We start from the raw sequence: 17,994 nt of genomic DNA on the forward strand, positions 1-17,994 counted from the left end.
GTCTCCGAGGGGAGAGCGACTCAGAACAGGACTCACTCCGGATTGCAGTTCACAGGTGAAGCGAGGGGTCTCTGCACCTCAGGCCCAGCGGGGCTCTGGGCAGGAAGGGTAAATACGTTGCTTGGGAACGGAAGGGTGAAAAGTGACTGGAGGTTTGTGTTCCATTCACCCGGGATGGGTCCTGCTTTGAGCAGGGGGTTGGACTAGATGACCTCCTGAGGTCCCTTCCAACCATGATATTCTATGGGTGCCGGGTCTCCTGCCCGAGCCCGAAGCGGGGGGTGTCGCTGCTGCCCCCGCGCGGCCACCGGGAGAAGGGCGATTCCGCAGCCTGGGTTTTTGTACAATCACAAACCGGTTTGGTGTCACTGTGTCTCTCGCACAGTAATAGCGGGCGGTGTCCTCGGGCTTCAGGCCGGTCATTTGCAGATACAGCTCACTCTTGGCGTTATCCCTGGAGATGGTGAATCTCCCTTTCACTGAATCGAGGTAGTTTATAGTACCCCCACTGCTGCTTATATAAGCGACCATTCTAGTCCCTTCCCGGAGCCTGGCGGACCCAGCTCATGTAGGTCGCTGCTGAAGGTGAACCCGGAGGCTTTGCAGGAGAGGCGGAGAGAGTCTCCGGGCTTTTTCACATCCCCTCCGGACTCCACCAGCGTCTGGGACCGGACACCTGGGAATAAAGACAGGCCATTAATGTCGGTATAAAAACAGCGAGAACATAATATTCTTCTAACTCTGCCAGGTCTTCAGAGGAGGAAAATACCTTCCAAAGCTGCTACAGAGACAATGACAAGGAGCAAAAATCCCATTTTCCCTGGTGCTGGAGGGGAAAGTTGTCAGGGGACTGGCTGGTGACTGCACCGACCCAGGGGGCTGCGGATTGTGTCTCCGGGTGCAGCCTGGGCAGAGAGAGGCAGAGTTTTAAAGAGGAAACTGTCTCCTCATTTGCATGCCCGCTTTATAAGAGACACACAACGCCTGCTGCCAGTGATCAGACTGACTCGCCCTCGGGCTCCGGGTGCGGGAGTCAGAGTGTCCCGTCCAGTGTGTCTGTGCAGCGCCGGGCACAGGGCGCTGGGATCCTCATTAGACTTTCGGACCCCTGGGAGGAATGAACAGCTCCCTGCAGTGACTGTATTTCCTCACACGGGAACTGAGGGTCTGGCTATTTTGAGCTGATATTGGGGATTGGGGACTCAGCTCTGGAGCCCCGTTCCACACGCACAGGGGCCATGCAACGTCCGGTCCTGGGGAGTCAGTGTCTGGGGAGGGGTCGTGTCCCAGGGATCCATAGGGCTGGGCCACCCGCTGGAGAGGGAAGATTTCCCCTGCCACTGGGAGGGATTTGGGAGGGAAGCCCCTTCCCTTCCCAGCAGTGACCGGCTACATTGAAATGATCCACTTTGGACCAGGTCTGGGGCCCGGCTGTGTGTGCGGGTGGGAGAAGCTGGGGGGGGGGGTCTGAAGACAGAGTTAAGGTTTTGCAGAGGAGCCTCCCTGACATTAGTGTGCCTAGAGCGGCGCGTCTGGGAGTTTTGCTTTGGGGGCGGGGGGGCAGTGGAGGGAGGATTCAGTAGACAGTGAAGGACGATTATTATGCCCGGCTGATATTTATATCCGTGTTCACACTCCCACTCCCATTCAAACTCCACTTCCCATTTATGCTCGAATGGTAAACTCCGTGGGGTAGAGAGAGGTGTTATGGTCTGTGTTTGTACCGTGCCTAGGAATAGGGTATCCTAGACTGTGATTGGAGACCCCAGGCGCTAGGATCACAACCACCACCAACTCCGCCACCGCTAATCATCATCAGCATAATCATCTACTTAGTTCATTATTAATAAGCAATGAAGTGCAGGCAGAAGCCTTCTCCTTTTTATGTTTTTAGATTTTGTATGATGTAATATTCAGATATTCGACTACTGCTACTACTTAATAATAAAATATTTCCGTTCCCACTTACATTCAGACCCCTGCAACCATTCACGCTGAAACAGGTATTTCTTTTCCCATTCCCATGAACACTCCCATTCCTGTTTACATCCCCTTCCTGTTCACTCACACACTCCCATTTCCACTTCCAGTCACACTCACCTTCCTATTCTCTTTCATGCTCACCGTCCCATTTCTGTTCCCATGGATATTCCTCTTCCATTCCGATTCATACTCCCATTCCCATTCCTTTTGCACAAATGTGAGTCGGAGCATTTGGCCCTGACTTCATTCTAAGACCCAACAGAGTCAGGTCTCTCTGTCTGACTGCCCCCCGAGCGGTGCTGTCAGTCACTGCAAAGGTTACCCAAAGGAGGGCGCCGGGTCTGTAGGTCATAGGAGGGAGGATGCTACACAGAGCCAGAACATCACAGGATTTATCCTTTTTCAGAGAGGAGGGCAAAGACAATGTATTGTGGGGAGGTGGAGGGGAGGTGGAAGGAGTCTTTATAAACTTATTAACGTCTGTGATTAAACATCTGGATTCTATCTGGCCTGCTGGGCAATTCCCCGTGAGAAAGAACATGACATGAACCCCCTGATTTCTTTGTTCACTTCCCTTTGTCCTCGCTGGGCTCACTGTAACTTGCAGATCTTGAGCGCCACCAAGAGGAACAGCCTCATGGCATTACAGGGGACAGGTTTTTGTCTCAGCTCAAACCGTGTTTCACTCACTGGGACGCTGCACAGTAACCAGGTCGTGTCCTCTGGCTTCAGGCTCCTCATGTCTAAATCGGCCAGGTTTCGGGAGTTGTCCCTGGAGAATCATCCTTTGACAGAAGCGACGTAATATTCCTTACTCCCATCGAAGAAAATCACGGAGACCCACTCCACTCCCTTCCCGGGAGCTTGTCGGACCCAGTGCATCCCGACCTGGCTGAAATCAAAGCTGGAGCCTTTACAGGTGAGGCGCAGAGATTGTCCGGGCTTCTTAATGTCTCCTCCTCTGGACTCCACCTGCGGAGCCTGAGCCCCAGCCCCGGAGGATGTAAAAGCACATTGACAATCCAGATGACGGTGATGATGCCAACATGATTGATGCTTCTGTTAACATTGCTACTGATCACAGTTCTGATTCCAATATTGCCATACATTATTCCAAAACAAGGGTATCTCCATTTCCCCCCGAAGAAATACACACCTTGGAAAGCTGCCACAGTGAAAAGGAAATGCAGCCAAAACATCAAGTGTGTTTGCTGGGAAAAGTTCTCTAGAGGGTTGGGCCGATCTCTGCAGACAGCGGGAGCTGCAGGTTCCCAACCCAAAGGGCTTTAAGCAGGGAATACAATTACTCGACTTGCATATCCGTGCTCTTAAAATGGAGTCCCAGGGGCTGGGATTGCATTTCTCGCCAAGGTCCCTTGTCCCCGGCTTTGGGAGATGCCATGATACGGTGTGAGACCCTGAGGGGATAGAAGCATGTTCAAAGTAATCTAAAGCACTGAATGTATCCAGTCTGTGAAATACAGCCCAGGAGTGATTACACCCTTGGGTGACAGAAATACTCAGCTCTGTAACAGAGATTTGGGAACGGACGGCGAGCTTTCGTGTCCCCTTTTTCGAGGTGGATAAACTGAGGCAGAGAGAAGGAAACTGATTTGCCCGAGGTCTGTTGGCTGTTAGAAGAAAAGCCAGGTCCCCCGAGGCCCAGCCGCCCAGTGTTCTGGTAACCACACTGGCCTGAAACCTGCTAATCGAGCATTCAAATACCCCTTAGAGCACAGGGACCTGAAGATGGGCCTCCCTTGATCCCAGAAGAGCGCCCTGGTCACCAGGCGATACAGTCATTCTCATTCACACTCTGTCCTGCTCTCTCCTCACAAAGACTCTTTGCATTCTGAAGCAAGTAGAACTTCAACCGCAACTCTTTGGAGACGAGTCCCCCGGGAAACCTTCTAGCCCAGTGGCTGGGCCCTCCCCTGGGAGGTAGAAGATGGACCTTGTTGGAGTCCAGTCTCTGGCTCAGGCACAGTGGGGCTGAGAGTCAGGGTGTTAAATTTGAGGCTGTAAATTCCATTGGGAGCCAGGCACCTCTAGGCAGGCGTTATAATAATGAGCCTTAGACCCTTATGTGACTCGAAGCCCCCGGGCTCCCTACTTTATTGACGCAGCCAGTGCCCCCAGTGGGGCGGGTCTGGTGCTTAAATGTCATCTGAGTCTTTCCTCAGATTTCCACAGTTTTGCAAACCCTGAGCGCCCCAACCAGCCAACTCCAGACCGTGGCTACAGGGCTCGATTTTTGTCCTAGGTCCCTGGCTGTGTGTTCCTGACACAGGGATACAGGGCGGTGTCCTCCGCTCTCAGGCTGCTGATTTGCAAATGCACCAGGCCGTTGGCGTTGTCTCTGGAGATGGCGAATCGCCCTGTCACGGAATCAGCGTAGTAGGCGCTGCCCTGGGCAGCAACTCTGGCCAGCAACTCCCGCCCCCTCCCGGGGGCCAGACGGATCCAGTCCATGAGATAACTACTGAAGGGGAGCCCGGAGGCTTTGCAGGAGAGGCGGAGAGAGTCCCCAGGCGTTTTCACACCTCCTCTGGACTCCACCAGCTGGACCTGAGGCCTGGCCCCTGCAAATACAGATTTGTTTAGATCCCTGATTCTATCCGGCTCAGGAACCCGGAGGGGAATACACTTTGTACTTTAATAGTTACCTGGGAGAACTGAGAGAGTGAGAATTAAGTTCAGCCAAAATCTCATTTTCCTGGGTTTTGTGTAAGAAATTCCGAGGGGAAGAGTGAAAGTGAGAGTGTGGAAAAACCTTTTGTAGTGATAATCAAGGTGGGCCATTTCCAGCAGTTGACAAGAACGTCTGAGAAACAGTGGGGGGGCGGGGGGGAGGGAATAAACATGGGGAAATAGTTTTACTTTGTGTAATGACCCATCCACTCCCAGTCTCTATTCAAGCCTAAGTTAATTGTATCCAGTTTGCAAATTAATTCCAATTCAGCAGTCTCTCTTTGGAGTCTGTTTCTGAAGTCTTTTTGTTGTAATATGGCGACCTTTAGGTCTGTAATCGTGTGACCAGAGAGATTGAAGTGTTCTCTGACTGGTTTTTGAATGTTATAATTCTTGACGTCTGATTTGTGTCCATTTATTCTTTTATGTAGAGACTGTCCAGTTTGGCCAATGTACATGGCAGAGGGGCATTGCTGACACATGATGGCATATATCACATTGGTGGGTGGGCAGGTGAATGAGCCTCTGATAGTGTGGCTGATTTGATTAGGCCCTATGATGGTTGTAGATCCTTGATGATGAGCTGGAGAGGTTTTAGTTGGGGGCTGAAGGAGATGGCTAGTGGCATTCTGTTATTTTCTTTGCTGGCCTGTCCTGTAGTAGATAACTTCTGGGTACTCCTCTGGCTCTGTCAATCTGTTTCTTCACTTCAGCAGGTGAGTATTGTAGTTGTAAGATGCTTGATAGAGATCTTGTAGATGTTTGTCTCTGTCTGAGGGGTTGGAGCAAATGCGGTTGTATCGTAGAGCTTGGCTGTAGACAATGGATAGTGTGGCGTGGTCAGGGTGAAAGCTGGAGGCATGTAGGTAAGAATAGCGGTCAGTAGGTTTCTGGTATAGGGTGGTGTTTATGTGACCATCGCTTATTAGCACTGTAGTGTCCAGGAAGTGGATGTCTTGTGTGGTTTGGTCCAGGCTGAGGTTGATGGTGGGATGGAAATTGTTGAAATCATGGTGGAATTCCTCAAGGGCTTCTTTTCCATGGGTCCAGATGATGAAGATGTCATCAATGTAGCACAAGTAGAGTAGGGGCATTAGGAGACGAGAGCTGAGGAAGTGTTGTTCTAAGTCAGCCATAAAAATGTTGGCATACTGTGGGGCCATGCGGGTACCCATAGCATTGCTGCTGATTTGAAGGTATATATTGTCCCCAAATGTGAAATAGTTATGGATGAGGACAGTCACAAAGTTCAGCCACCAGGTTTGCCATGACATTATTGGGGATACTGTTCCTGACGGCTTGTAGTCCATCTTTGTGTGAAATGTTGGTGTAGAGAGCTTCTACATCCATAGTGGCCAGGATGGTGTTTTCAGGAAGATCACCAATGGATTGTAGTTTCCTCAGGAAGTCAGTGGTGTCTCGAAGATAGCTGGGAGTGCTGGTAGTGTAGGGGCTGAGGAGGGAGTCTACATAGCCAGACAATCCTGCTGTCAGAGTGCCAATGCCTGAGATGATGGGGCGTCCAGGGTTTCCATGTTTATGGATCTTGGGTAGCAGATAGAATACCCCTGGTTGGGGTTCCAGGGGTGTGTCTGTGCAGATTTGTTCTTGTGCTTTTTCAGGGAGTTTCTTGAATCAATGCTGTAGTTTCTTTTGGTAACCCTCAGTGGGATCAGAGGGTAATGGCTTGTAGAAAATGGTGTTGGAGAGCTGCCTAGCAGCCTCTTGTTCATATTCCGACCTATTCATGATGACAACAGCACCTCCTTTGTCAGTCTTTTTGATTATGATGTCAGAGTTGTTTCTGAGGCTGTGGATGTCATTGTGTTCTGCACGGCTGAGGTTATGGGGTAAATGATGTTGCTTTTCCACAATTTCAGCCCGTGCACATCGGCGGAAGCACTCTATGTAGAAGTCCAGTCTGTTGTTTCGACCTTCAGGAGGAGTCCACCCAGAATCCTTCTTTTTGTAGTCTTGGTAGGAAGGTCTCTGTGGGTTAGTATGTTGTTCAGAGGTATATTGGAAATATTCCTTGAGTCGGAGGCATCAAAAATAGGTTTTAGGTCACCACAGAACTGTATCATGTTTGTGGGGGTGGAGGGGCAGAAGGAGAGGCCCCGAGATAGGACAGATTCTTCTGCTGGGCTAAGAGTATAGTTGGATAGATTAACAATATTGCTGGGTGGGTTAAGGGACCCAGTGTTGTGGCCCCTTGTGGCATGTAGTAGTTTAGATAGTTTAGTGTCCTTTTTCTTTTGTAGAGAAGCAAAGCGTGTGTTGTAAATGGCTTGTCTAGGACAGGACAGGCCCAACAAAGAAAATAACAGAACGCCACTAGCCGTCACCTTCAGGCCCCAACTAAAAACTCTCCAATGCATCATCAAGGATCTACAACCTATCCTGAAGGTTGACCCATCACTCTCACAGATCTTGGGAGACAGTCCAGTCCTTGCTTACAGACAGCCCCCCAACCTGAAGCAAATACTCACCAGCAACCACACACCACACAACAGAACCACTAACCCAGGAACCTATCCTTGCAACAAAGCCTGTTGCCAACTGTGTCCACATATCTATTCAGGGGACACCATCATGGGCCTAATCACATCAGCCACACTATCAGAGGCTCGTTCACCTGTGCATCTACCAATGTGATATATGCCATCATGTGCCAGCAATGCCCCTCTGCCATGTACATTGGTCAAACTGGACAGTCTCTACGCAAAAGAATAAATGGACACAAATCAGACATCAAGAATTATAACATTCAAAAACCAGTAGGAGAACACTTCAATCTCTCTGGTCACTCGATTACAGACCTAAAAGTGACAATTCTTCAACAAAAAGACTTCAAAAACAGACTCCAACGAGAGACTGCAAATTAATTCCAATTCAGCAAACTGGATACAATTAACTTAGGCTTGAATACAGACTCGGAGTTGATGTGTCAGTTCACAAAGTAAAACTATTTCCCCTTGTTTATTTCCTCCCCTACTGTTCTTGTCAACTGCTGGAAATGGTCCACCTTGATTATCACTACAAAAGGTCCCCCCGCGCCCCGCTGGTAATATCTCACCTTTCCTGGTCACTCTCCTTACAGTGTGTACGGTAACACCCATTGTTTCATGTTCTCTGTGTATATAAATCTCCCCACTGTATTTTCCACTGAATGCATCCGATCAAGCGAGCTGTAGCTCACGAAAGCTTATGCTCAAATAAATTGGTTTGTCTCTAAGGTGCAACAAGTCCTCCTTTTCTTTTTATGAATTAACCAGACAGCACTGGTGATAATTTACTGCGCGCTCAGAAAACCAGGATTATTTTTTAAAGGCAATTTTTAAAACCAGAGGCGCTCTGTACACGGGGCGTTTTATTAAGAATGGGCAAGTGCAAGAAACCTGGAGTCTGGAAAAAGATGAATCCACTGGAGTCTGTACAGGGAATTCCCACTTTCTGCCTGTGACTTTAGGACTAATGGACCGATTTCCCCCTCCTGCAGAACGTGGCATTGACTATTCAGGATACCCCAGTCGCTTTGCAAAAGAAGCAGCGTGTTCAAGAAACACAGTTCAGCCTTCGTTAGGTGAGTGCAAAGTGTGGCAAGATCCCGGTGTAAAAAAGTCGAGTTCAGTCAGGCTCCACCTTGGCTCTCTGCTTCCTGTTTCCTGCCTGTCTTCTCCAGCTCAGTTTGCTGGCAAGGCAGGCTGAAGGGCGGGCAGCTAAATGTTAATCACACTTCTTAGGCGGATTCTATTTCTGCGTGACTAGGAAATGTATAAGGCGGTCTCGGTTCTGTCGGAACCGCGGGTCTCTGACAATAAAAGTGAATGTTCCGAGGAGTGAAGCCCGGATAAAGGACTGGAGGCTTCACACTCTGGGTTCCTCTCTGTGTGAACGGCTCTGTTCTGGCGGTGACGGTGGGCACGGAGAGGGAGGGGGATTCGCGCTGGAGGTTTCTGTGCTCACCGCAGGAGGTTTCTGATCGCTGTGTCTCTCGCACAGTGATACCGGGCGGTGTCTTCGGCTCTCAGGCTGCTCATTTGCAGATACACCGTGCTGCTGGGCTCGTCTCTGGAGATGGTGAATCGCCCTTTCACCGCATCTCTGTAATATGCTGCTAAATTATTAGCAGGACTGAGTATCTCTGCAACCCACTCCAGTCTTTTCCCGGGAGCCTGACGGACCCAGACCATGAAGTAGTTGCTGAAGGTGAATCAGGAGGCTTTGCAGGAGGGGCGGAGAGATCCCCCAGGGGTTTGAATCCCCCCTCCGGACTCCACCAGCTGGACCTGTGACCGGACACCTGGAAAGAATGAGAATCACATTCGCACACGGCCTGGCTCAGAGCCCATTGGAAGCAGCAGAAAGGTTCCCGTTGACTTCACTGACCTTTGGGTCAGGCTCGGGATGTGCGGCATCCCCCGGTGTCTCCAGTCCATGTAGCGGGGAAGGGGATAAAATTACCTGGAAGGGCTGCTAGTAAGAAAGCGAGGGTCAGCCACAGTCTCATGTTGCTGAGGCTGGAAGGTTTTCTGGTGGGATCTGCAGTGACACTCGGGCTGGCCCCTCCTCCCTTCTCACACTGCTGGGTCCCGGAGATCATGGGATTTCTATAGTGAGCCGAGGCACTGAATTTGCATCTCCTCCTCTTTATAAGACACATGTTGGCCCTCAGCCCTCAGCAAAGTCAGCCTCCCGGTAGTTGGGTGTCGCGGGGAAGGGTTCATAGAGTTCATAGAATACCAGGGTTGGAAGGGACCTCAGGAGGTCATCTAGTCCAACCCCCTGCTCAAAGCAGGACCAATCCCCAATTTTTGCCCCAGATCCCTAAATGGCCCCCTCAAGGATTGAACTCACAACCCTGGGTTTAGCAGGCCAATGCTCAAACCACTGAGCTATCCCTCCCCCTGGGTAAAGAGCTCCACTCATAGAATAATTTCTGCAGAATGCTCTACAATTACCCTGGTTGCTTTGGGGAGACAAAATTCCTTAAAGGTCGTTCATCTTCCACTCAGTTCTGTCTGCTTGTCCCTCTGCTCTTCTGAGATCCCTGGAGCAGTGTGATCTGTCGGGGGACCTTAGCCTGGCACTTGAGAACCTGGCGGTTTATTCCTGGCTCTGCTACTCGTGTGATGGGTGACCTTTGGCAAGAAACGTACACTCCCTGTGCCTCGATTTGTATGGCAATACAACTGGGTAACCAGATTTTGACCCTCCTTTGACAAGGCTTTGAGGTATATCAATGAAAACCACTCTAGAATAGCTAGGTTTTGTTATTACTAGTAATGTCTGAAATCTTCTTCTTCTGGAAGAAGAATTGGAGACAATACATTAAACTCTTTCTAGCAATGATGGAAGAGAAGACAAAATTATTATGTATTATTATTCTACCAGCACCTTAAAATCAGTGGGAATCTGGGGGTCAGGATCCCCGCTGTGGTTGAGAGTCGCAACCCAAGAGGCGCCGTGATTCGGGACATAGCTGCTCAGTCAGGCAGTGAGTGTTATCTCCCAGGTGAGGGGTCGTGTGCTCAGACAAAGCTCCGTTTCCTTTAGGAGTGGGTGAACCTTTGCAGAGATGATATTTTTTTAAAATCTGCGAGCTGGGGTTGGGATATTCAAGGGTCCTTAAGGGAGATAGCAGCGCACTGCGTCTCTGAGTTGCGCCATGGGCTATGTAAGGCCGGGAGAAGATTTGTCCCATGTTACTGAATCGTATAGAAATACCCAAACACCGGCTAGTATTCGCTTCCACCAGAAGGGGGATTTTTGCCCACAAAAGCTTATGCCCAAAGAAATCGGTTAGTCTTTAAGGTGCCACCCTGACCGGTCTTCTTGTTGGCTTTGTGGATACAGACTAATGAGGTGCTACCCCTCTGATACTTGCCACCAGAAGGGTTATTCAGAGTGTAATGTGCCAGCGTGAACATAAGGGTGTCACTGTCTGTTCCCTTCTTCTGTCTGGAATGATCACTGGAAGCGAAACTCTCAAGGTCAGCTTCATTTATCTCCTTGCATTCTGCTCTCTCTATTTCTTTGCCTTTGGTGTATGTTTTCTTGAGGGGTGGGGGTAGTTATTTAAGACGTAATTTAGTGGGCTGGGGTTCTAGGAATTAGGGGGTTAGCTCACAAGCCTGAATCCCAGAGGCTGAGGTTTTCCAAAGCTTCCGTGGGATTATAATAGGAATGAAGTGCCCATATCTGAAGGGAAGGTTGGAAACCCTCAGCCTGGCTATAAGACAGGGCTTTAAATGACATGTTTTCATCCACTTTACCGTTGGTTCTATCAGCCTGGGATATTGGGAGGTGGAAGGGTGAGGAAAGGCGGGGAGCAGTGGAGTGAGGGGCACAGAGCATGTCAGACGAACAGGGAAAGTTGCGGGCTGGCCTCTTCTAATAGTGCGGTCAGTCAGTGTGTGCATTTGAGTGGGGGAGAGTCACGGAAAGGCCACTCAGGACGCATCACGCGCACTGTCTCCCCGCAGCCAGCTGTAGAACCGCAGTGCCCCCAGCGGAGAGTTTGTCCTTAGCCAGCGAGGGCAGGTTTTTGTCTGAGCTCAGACCGGCTTCCCCGCACTGTGTCCAGCACATTGATATTGGGTGGTGTCCTCGGGCTTCAGGCCGGTCATTTGCAGATACAACAGACTCCCGTCCCTTCCCAGGGGCCTGTCTGACCCAGCGCATCCAGTTGCTGCTGAGGGTGAACATGGTGGGTTTGCAGGAAAGGCAGAGAGAGTCTCCAGGCTTTTGCACACCTCCTCTGGACTCTGCCAGCTGGACCTGGGACCGGGCACCTGCAAATAAAGACACAGTGAGATTCCTGCAGACCTGGCTCCTAGTGAGATTGATACAAAACCTGGAGGCTCCCTGGTGTCTTCAGGAAAACAATGTACTGGAGGAAATCAGAAGGAAATGTAGCCAGACTGGCATGTTCCTGAGCTTGGGGTTCTGCCTGGCACTGCACAGACTCTGGGGGCTGTGGATTCTCCACCCCAGACCTGCAGGGTGAGGGGAAGGGCTGGCTTTAAAGAGGAAGCTGAGTGAGGGAATTTGCGTGATCTAATTCTTATAAGAGGGAAATAAACTGTAGTCCCCAATGCGTTGCCTGGGTGAATTCCTACTGGGAGTGAGCTGAGAATGACCCCTGCAGTGTTACTGGGGCACTGAGGTAGTGAGGCTGTGATGTCTTTCGGCAACACAGATTAGATGTCTAGAATTGGCACAGGAGTCTAAGGGAGTTGGGTTTGGGGTAACTACATGATTTGGGAACCTAAATCCTAATCACTGTCTCAGGAATTTAGGCTCTGAAATATAAGTCACTATCGAAAGTTGGACTTGGGTTCCCAGCTTACTTAAACTGTTCCCAAATTGTACAATGGGAATTATATTTCTTTACTTTGAGATTCACTGATGAATCCTAAATGCAGCCTTGATGAGGGCCTTAAAATACCTAGATTGAATTAACCAAGTGGAGAACAGAGGATATCACAGGGTCACAGGGTCAAACACTCACCGAAGACCCAGTAGCTGCTCAGGTGAGTGAGGTCCACTCCAGATATCTCCCACCGGAAGCCCCCTCAGCTCCTCCTCCGGGTGGGTGCCGGGGGAAGGGAGGGGAGGGCTGTGAAGCATGTGTGTGCCCACTCCCCCGGCATTGCTCTTGTGCTGTAGCCTTAGGCAGTGCTGGCAGGTGAGGGAGAGTTGCTCCGCTTTAAGTCAGGCAGGGACGCTCCGGGGCTGGGATGGAGGCGCTGCTCCGGGGCCCGGGTGAGGTGCACGGGGGCGGGGGCCACTCCAGGCAGGGCTGGGGGAGAGAACAGCTCCAAACATTGGTGGAGCAGGACCCCCAGCCCTGAATGTTCCAACCTTTATGTCTATGAATCAGTGACTCCCGGGGAGGTTGTGTGCCGGCTCAGAATTTCTTCCCTGGAGAGGAAAGAAAGAGGAAGGGACCCAAATAAGAATGTCCTGACCTTTGCGGGAACTTGTATAAATTCCTTCAACTTGCGTAAAATCAAAAATGAGGAATAATAACAATAAAAAGGGTTTGTTGTCGCTAGTCCCTTTCCCAGAACTGATCTCATTTTCACTTACAGGCCTTGGGCGCCCCCAACATCAAACTGCTTCTCCAGTTACTGCAGGGAGAGGCTTTTGTCTGAGCTCAGACCGGCTTCCGTCACTGTGTCTCTCGCACAGTGATACCGGGCGGTGTCCTCGGGCTTCAGGCCGGTCATTTGCAGATACAGCTCACTCTTGGAATCATCCCTGGAGATGGTGAATCGGCCTTTCACTGAATCAGGGTAATATGTACTGTCCCCACCGGAGTTTATAGCAGCGACCCATTCAAGTCCCTTCCCGGGAGCCTGTCGGACCCAGTCCATCCAGAAGTTGCTGAAGGTGAACCCGGAGGCTTTGCAGGAGAGGCGGAGAGAGTCTCCGGGCTTTTTCACATCCCCTCCCGATTCCCCCAGCACCTGTGACCTGGCACATGAGAATACGGACAGGTTGTAAATATCGACATAAAAACCAGTGATAACATAATATTTTCTCAGTGACGGTTCTTCAGAGGAGAAATATACCTTCCAAAGCCACTACAGCAAAAATTACAAGCAGCAAAAACCGCATTTTCCCTGGTGGTGGAGGGGAAAGTTCTCAGGGGACTGGCTGGTCACTGCACAGACCCAGGGGGCTGCGGATTGTGTCTCCGGGTCAGCTCCCAGACTGCTGCACTGGGCAGCACAGCATGGGGAGGAGGTGATCAGCCCTCTGTGGAGAAAGAAGTCGTTCAGGACTATTTAGAAAAGCTGGACGAGCACAAGTCCATGGGGCCAGATGCGCTGCATCCGAGAGTGCTAAAGGAGTTGGGGGATGTGATTGCAGAGCCATTGGCCATTATCTTTGAAAACTCATGATAATCGGGGGAAGTCCCGGACGACTGGAAAAAGGCTAATGTAGTGCCCATCTTTAAAAAGGGGAAGAAGGAGGATCCTGGGAACTACAGGCCAGTCAGCCTCACCTCAGTCCCTGGAAAAATCATGGAGCAGGCCCTCAAGGAATCAATTCTGAAGCACTTAGAGGAGAGGAAAGTGATCAGGAACAGTCAGCATGGATTCACCAAAGGCAAGTCACGCCTGACTAATCTAATTGCCTTCTATGACGAGATAACTGGCTTTGTGGATGAGGGGAAAGCAGTGGACGTGTTGTTCCTTGACTTTAGCAAAGCTTTTGACATGGTCTCCCACAGTATTCTTGCCAGCAAGTTAAAGAAGTATGGGCTGGATGAATGGACTATAAGGTGGATAGAAAGTTGGCTAGATTGTCGGGCTCAAAGGGTAGTGATCAATGGCTCCATGTCTAGTTGCCAGCCGGTATCAAGTGGAGTGCCCCAAGGGTCGGTCCTCAGGCGGTTTTGTTCAATATAGAATCATAGAATCATAGAATATCAGGGTTGGAAGGGACCTCAGGAGGTCAGCTAGTCCAACCCCCTGCTCAAAGCAGGACCAATTCCCAACTAAATCATCCCAGCCAGGGCTTTGTCAAGCCTGACCTTAAAAATATCTAAGGTAGGAGATTCCACCACCTCCATAGGTAACGCATTCCAGTGTTTCACCACCCTCCTCGTGACAAAGTTTTTCCTAATATCCAACCTAAACCTCCCCCACTGCAACTTGAGACCATTACTCCTTGTTCTGTCACCTTCTACCACTGAGAACAGTCTAGATCCATCCTCTTTGGAACCCACTTTCAGGTAGTTGAAAGTAGCTATCAAATCCCCCCTCATTCTTCTCTTCTGCAGACTAAACAATCCCACTTCCTTCAGCCTCTCCTCATAAGTCATGTGTTCCAATCCCCTAATCATTTTTGTTGCCCTCAGCTGGACGTTTTCCCATTTTTCCATCTCCTTCTTGTAGTGTGGGGCCCAAAACTGGACACAGTACTCCAGATGAGGCCTCACCAATGTCTAATAGAGGGGAATGATCACGTCCTTCAATCTGCTGGCAATGCCCCTCCATATACGTCCCAAAATGCCATTGGCCTTCTTGGCAACAAGGGCACACTGTTGACTCATATCCAGCTTCTCATCCATTGTAACCCCTAGGTCCTTTTCTGCAGAACTGCTGCCGAGCCATTCGGTCCCTAGTCTGTTGTGGTCCATGGGATTCTTCCGTCCTAAGTGCAGGACTCTACACTTGTCCTTGTTGAACCTCATCAGATTTCTTTTGGCCCAATCCTCTAATTTGTCTAGGTCCCTCTGTATCCTATCCCTACCCTCCAGTGTATCTACCTCTCCTCCCAGTTTAGTGTCTTCTGCAAACTTGCTGAGGGTGCAATCCACACCATCCTCCAGATCATTTATGAAGATATTGAACAAAATCGGCGGAGGACCGACCCTTACCCATATCTTCATAAACGGGCCTCAACTTCTCCCTCAGCAGCCGCCTCCCCCTGAGCGACCCCATTCAATCCCACCGTGTTCCTGTCCACAGCCCTTAGCCACGTGACTGTCCCCAATGCCCTGCTGGCCAGCGCTGGGCTGAATGATGCCATCGGGGGCTGAGGGGCGGGGCCTTTTATCTCCATGGTGACTCTGTGACATGGTGGCACTTTATTGGGTGTTGGGATGTCTCAGCTCCACCCACTGACACCAGCGGAGGGTCCGGGCTGGGATTTCCACAGGGCAGTTGGTGAAAACAACCCAGGAGCCGCTTTGGAAAGTCCCGGCGGTGCCACATCCCCAGGCACAGCGGAGCGGGGTTTATTCCGGCGCCGGGTGATCTCTGCCCCACAGCCCCGCCCGGACCCTGAATGGCCCATTTCCACACCCCGGCCTCCATCTCTCTGCCTCAGTCCCCCCGCACCCCGAACTAGGGGCTGTGATAGTTCCCCGGCCTCCGGGCGGCGTTGATGGGACAAAGGAAATAACCGCAAGTGAAGGGCGGAGACGCCATGGTGAGGGGCCCCACATCGTCTATAATGCACTAATCACCTTCTGCTGCATTAATGCCAGTTTTCTGAAAGGGCCAGAGCCTCCCTGGTGTAAATCAGGAGTAACTTGTGTCTAGTGAATGCAGTTGCAGTGACTTTACACTGGGGGGCAGGGAATTTGGCCCCAGGGGCATTTCGCTCCATCACTTGGGTCTGATGCAAACCCCAACGCCCTTGTGCCGTTTACACTGACAGACGCTGTCCTGTGAGTCTGACACTGAGACGGGCCCCGGCAGAGCCAACGTGCCAGGTCTCCGAGGGGAGAGCATCTCAGAACACGACTCACTACGGACTGGAGTTCACAGATGAAGCGGGGGGTCTCTGCACCTCAGGCCCAGTGGGGCTCTGGGCAGATAGGGGAGACACATTGCCCAGGAACGGAAGGGTTAAAACTGGCGGGAGGTTTGTGTTCCGTTCCCCCGGGTGCCGGGTCTCCTGCCCGAGCCTGAAGCGGGGGGTGTCGCTGCCTCCCCCTGCGGCCGCCGGGAGAAGGGCGATTCCGCAGCCTGGGTTTTTGTATGATCACAAACCGGCTTCGTTTCACTGTGTGTCTCGCACAGTAATAGCGGGCGGTGTCCTCGGGCTTCAGGCCGGTCATTTGCAGATACAGCTCACTCTTGGAGTCATCCCTGGAGATGGTGAATCGCCCTTTCACTGAATCGAGGTAGTATATTGGACTCCCAGCGGTGCTGATATAAGCGACCCATTCCAGTCCCTTCCCGGGAGCCTGGCGGACCCAGCTCATAGCGTAGCTGCTGAAGGTGAACCCGGAGGCTTTGCAGGAGAGGCGGAGAGAGTCTCCGGGCTTTTTCACACCCCCTCCGGACTCCACCAGCGTCTGGGACCGGACACCTGGGAATAAAGACAGGCCATTAATGTCGGTATAAAAACAGCGGTAACACAATATTCTTCTAACTCTGCCAGTTCTTCAGAGGAGGAAAATACCTTCCAAAGCTGCTACAGCGACAATCACAAGGAGGAAAAATCCCATTTTCCCAGATGCTGGAGGGGAAAGGTCTCAGGGGACTGGCTGGTGACTACACAGACCCAGGGGGCTGCGGATTGTGTCTCCGTGTGCAGCCTGGGCAGAGAGAGGGAAAAATTTAAACAGGAAACTCTCACCCTGATTTGCATGCCCCTGCTTTATAAGAGACACACACTCCTGCCTCCAGTGATCTGACTGGCTGGCCCTAGGGCTCCGGATGCGGCAGTCAGACTGTCCCGTCCTGTTTGTCTGTACAGCGCCGGGAACAGGGTGCTGGGATCCTCATTAGACTTTCGGTTCTCTATTATTTTCATCTGGTGACCCCTGTTTTTTTTTTGTATTTGGGGGAAAGGTAAATAACTACTTCACTGCTTGAACCCACAAGGCTGCGGCTTCTCAGTGCGAGAGCTTCAGGGTCTGGAGAATTAGGGGGTTTGGTGGTCCCTCACCAAAGGCTCTTACATAAATTAAGTTGTCATGGGATAAGAGGGAAGATCCTTTCATGGATTGAGAATTGGTTAAAAGACAGGGAACAAAGGGTAGGAATAAATGGTAAATTTTCAGAATGGAGAGGGGTAACTAGTAGTGTTCCCCAAGGGCCAGTCCTAGGACCAATCCTATTCAACTTATTCATAAATGATATGGAGACAGGGGTAAACAGTGAGGTGGCAAATTTTGCAGGTGATACAAAACTGCTCAAGATAGTTAAGACCAAAGCAGACTGTGAAGAACTTCAAAAAGATCTCACAAAACTAAGTGATTGCGCAACAAAATGGCAAATGAAATTTAATGTGGATAAATGTAAAGTAATGCACATTGGAAAAAATAACCCCAACTATACATACACTATGATGGGGGCTAATTTAGCTACAATTAATCAGGAAAAAGCTCTTGGAGTCATTGTGGATAGTTCTCTGAAGACGTCCACGCAGCGTGCAGCGGCAGTCAAAAAAAAAAAGCAAACAGGATGTTAGGAATCATTAAAAAAGGGATAGAAAATAAGATGGAGAATATCTTATTGCCCTTATATAAATCCATGGTACTCCCACATTTTGAATACTGCTTACAGATGTGGGCCCCTCATCTCAGAAAAGATAGACTGGCATTAGAAAATGTTCAGAAAAGGGCAACTAAAACGATGAGGGGTTTGGAACTGGTCCCATATGAGGAGAGATTAAAGAGGCTAGGACTTTTCAGCTTGGAAAAGAGGAGACGAAGAGGGGATATGATAGATGTCTATAAAATCATGAATGATGTGGAGAAAGTGAATAAGGAAAAGTTATTTACTTGTTCCCATAATATAAGAACTAGGGGCCACCAAATGAAATTAATGGGTAGCAGGTTTAAAA

The 17,994-nt window shown here is 50.4% G+C and overlaps 2 protein-coding genes and 1 gene segment (V, D, J or C); all 3 read right to left on the bottom strand.

The window, feature by feature from the left end:
- Positions 1–17,994, bottom strand: part of LOC102940154 (immunoglobulin epsilon heavy chain-like) — a 1,331,510-nt gene that overhangs the window by 1,089,004 nt on the left and 224,512 nt on the right. The gene's annotated exons all lie outside the window — the stretch shown is intronic.
- LOC119568011 overlaps positions 1–17,994 on the bottom strand; it is a 937,337-nt gene that overhangs the window by 706,907 nt on the left and 212,436 nt on the right.
- LOC102948108 overlaps positions 1–17,994 on the bottom strand; it is an 883,083-nt gene that overhangs the window by 681,399 nt on the left and 183,690 nt on the right. The window lies entirely within an intron of this gene.

Source organism: Chelonia mydas, chromosome 13 (assembly GCF_015237465.2).
Source record: "Chelonia mydas isolate rCheMyd1 chromosome 13, rCheMyd1.pri.v2, whole genome shotgun sequence".
NCBI classification, from domain to species: Eukaryota; Metazoa; Chordata; order Testudines; family Cheloniidae; genus Chelonia; species Chelonia mydas.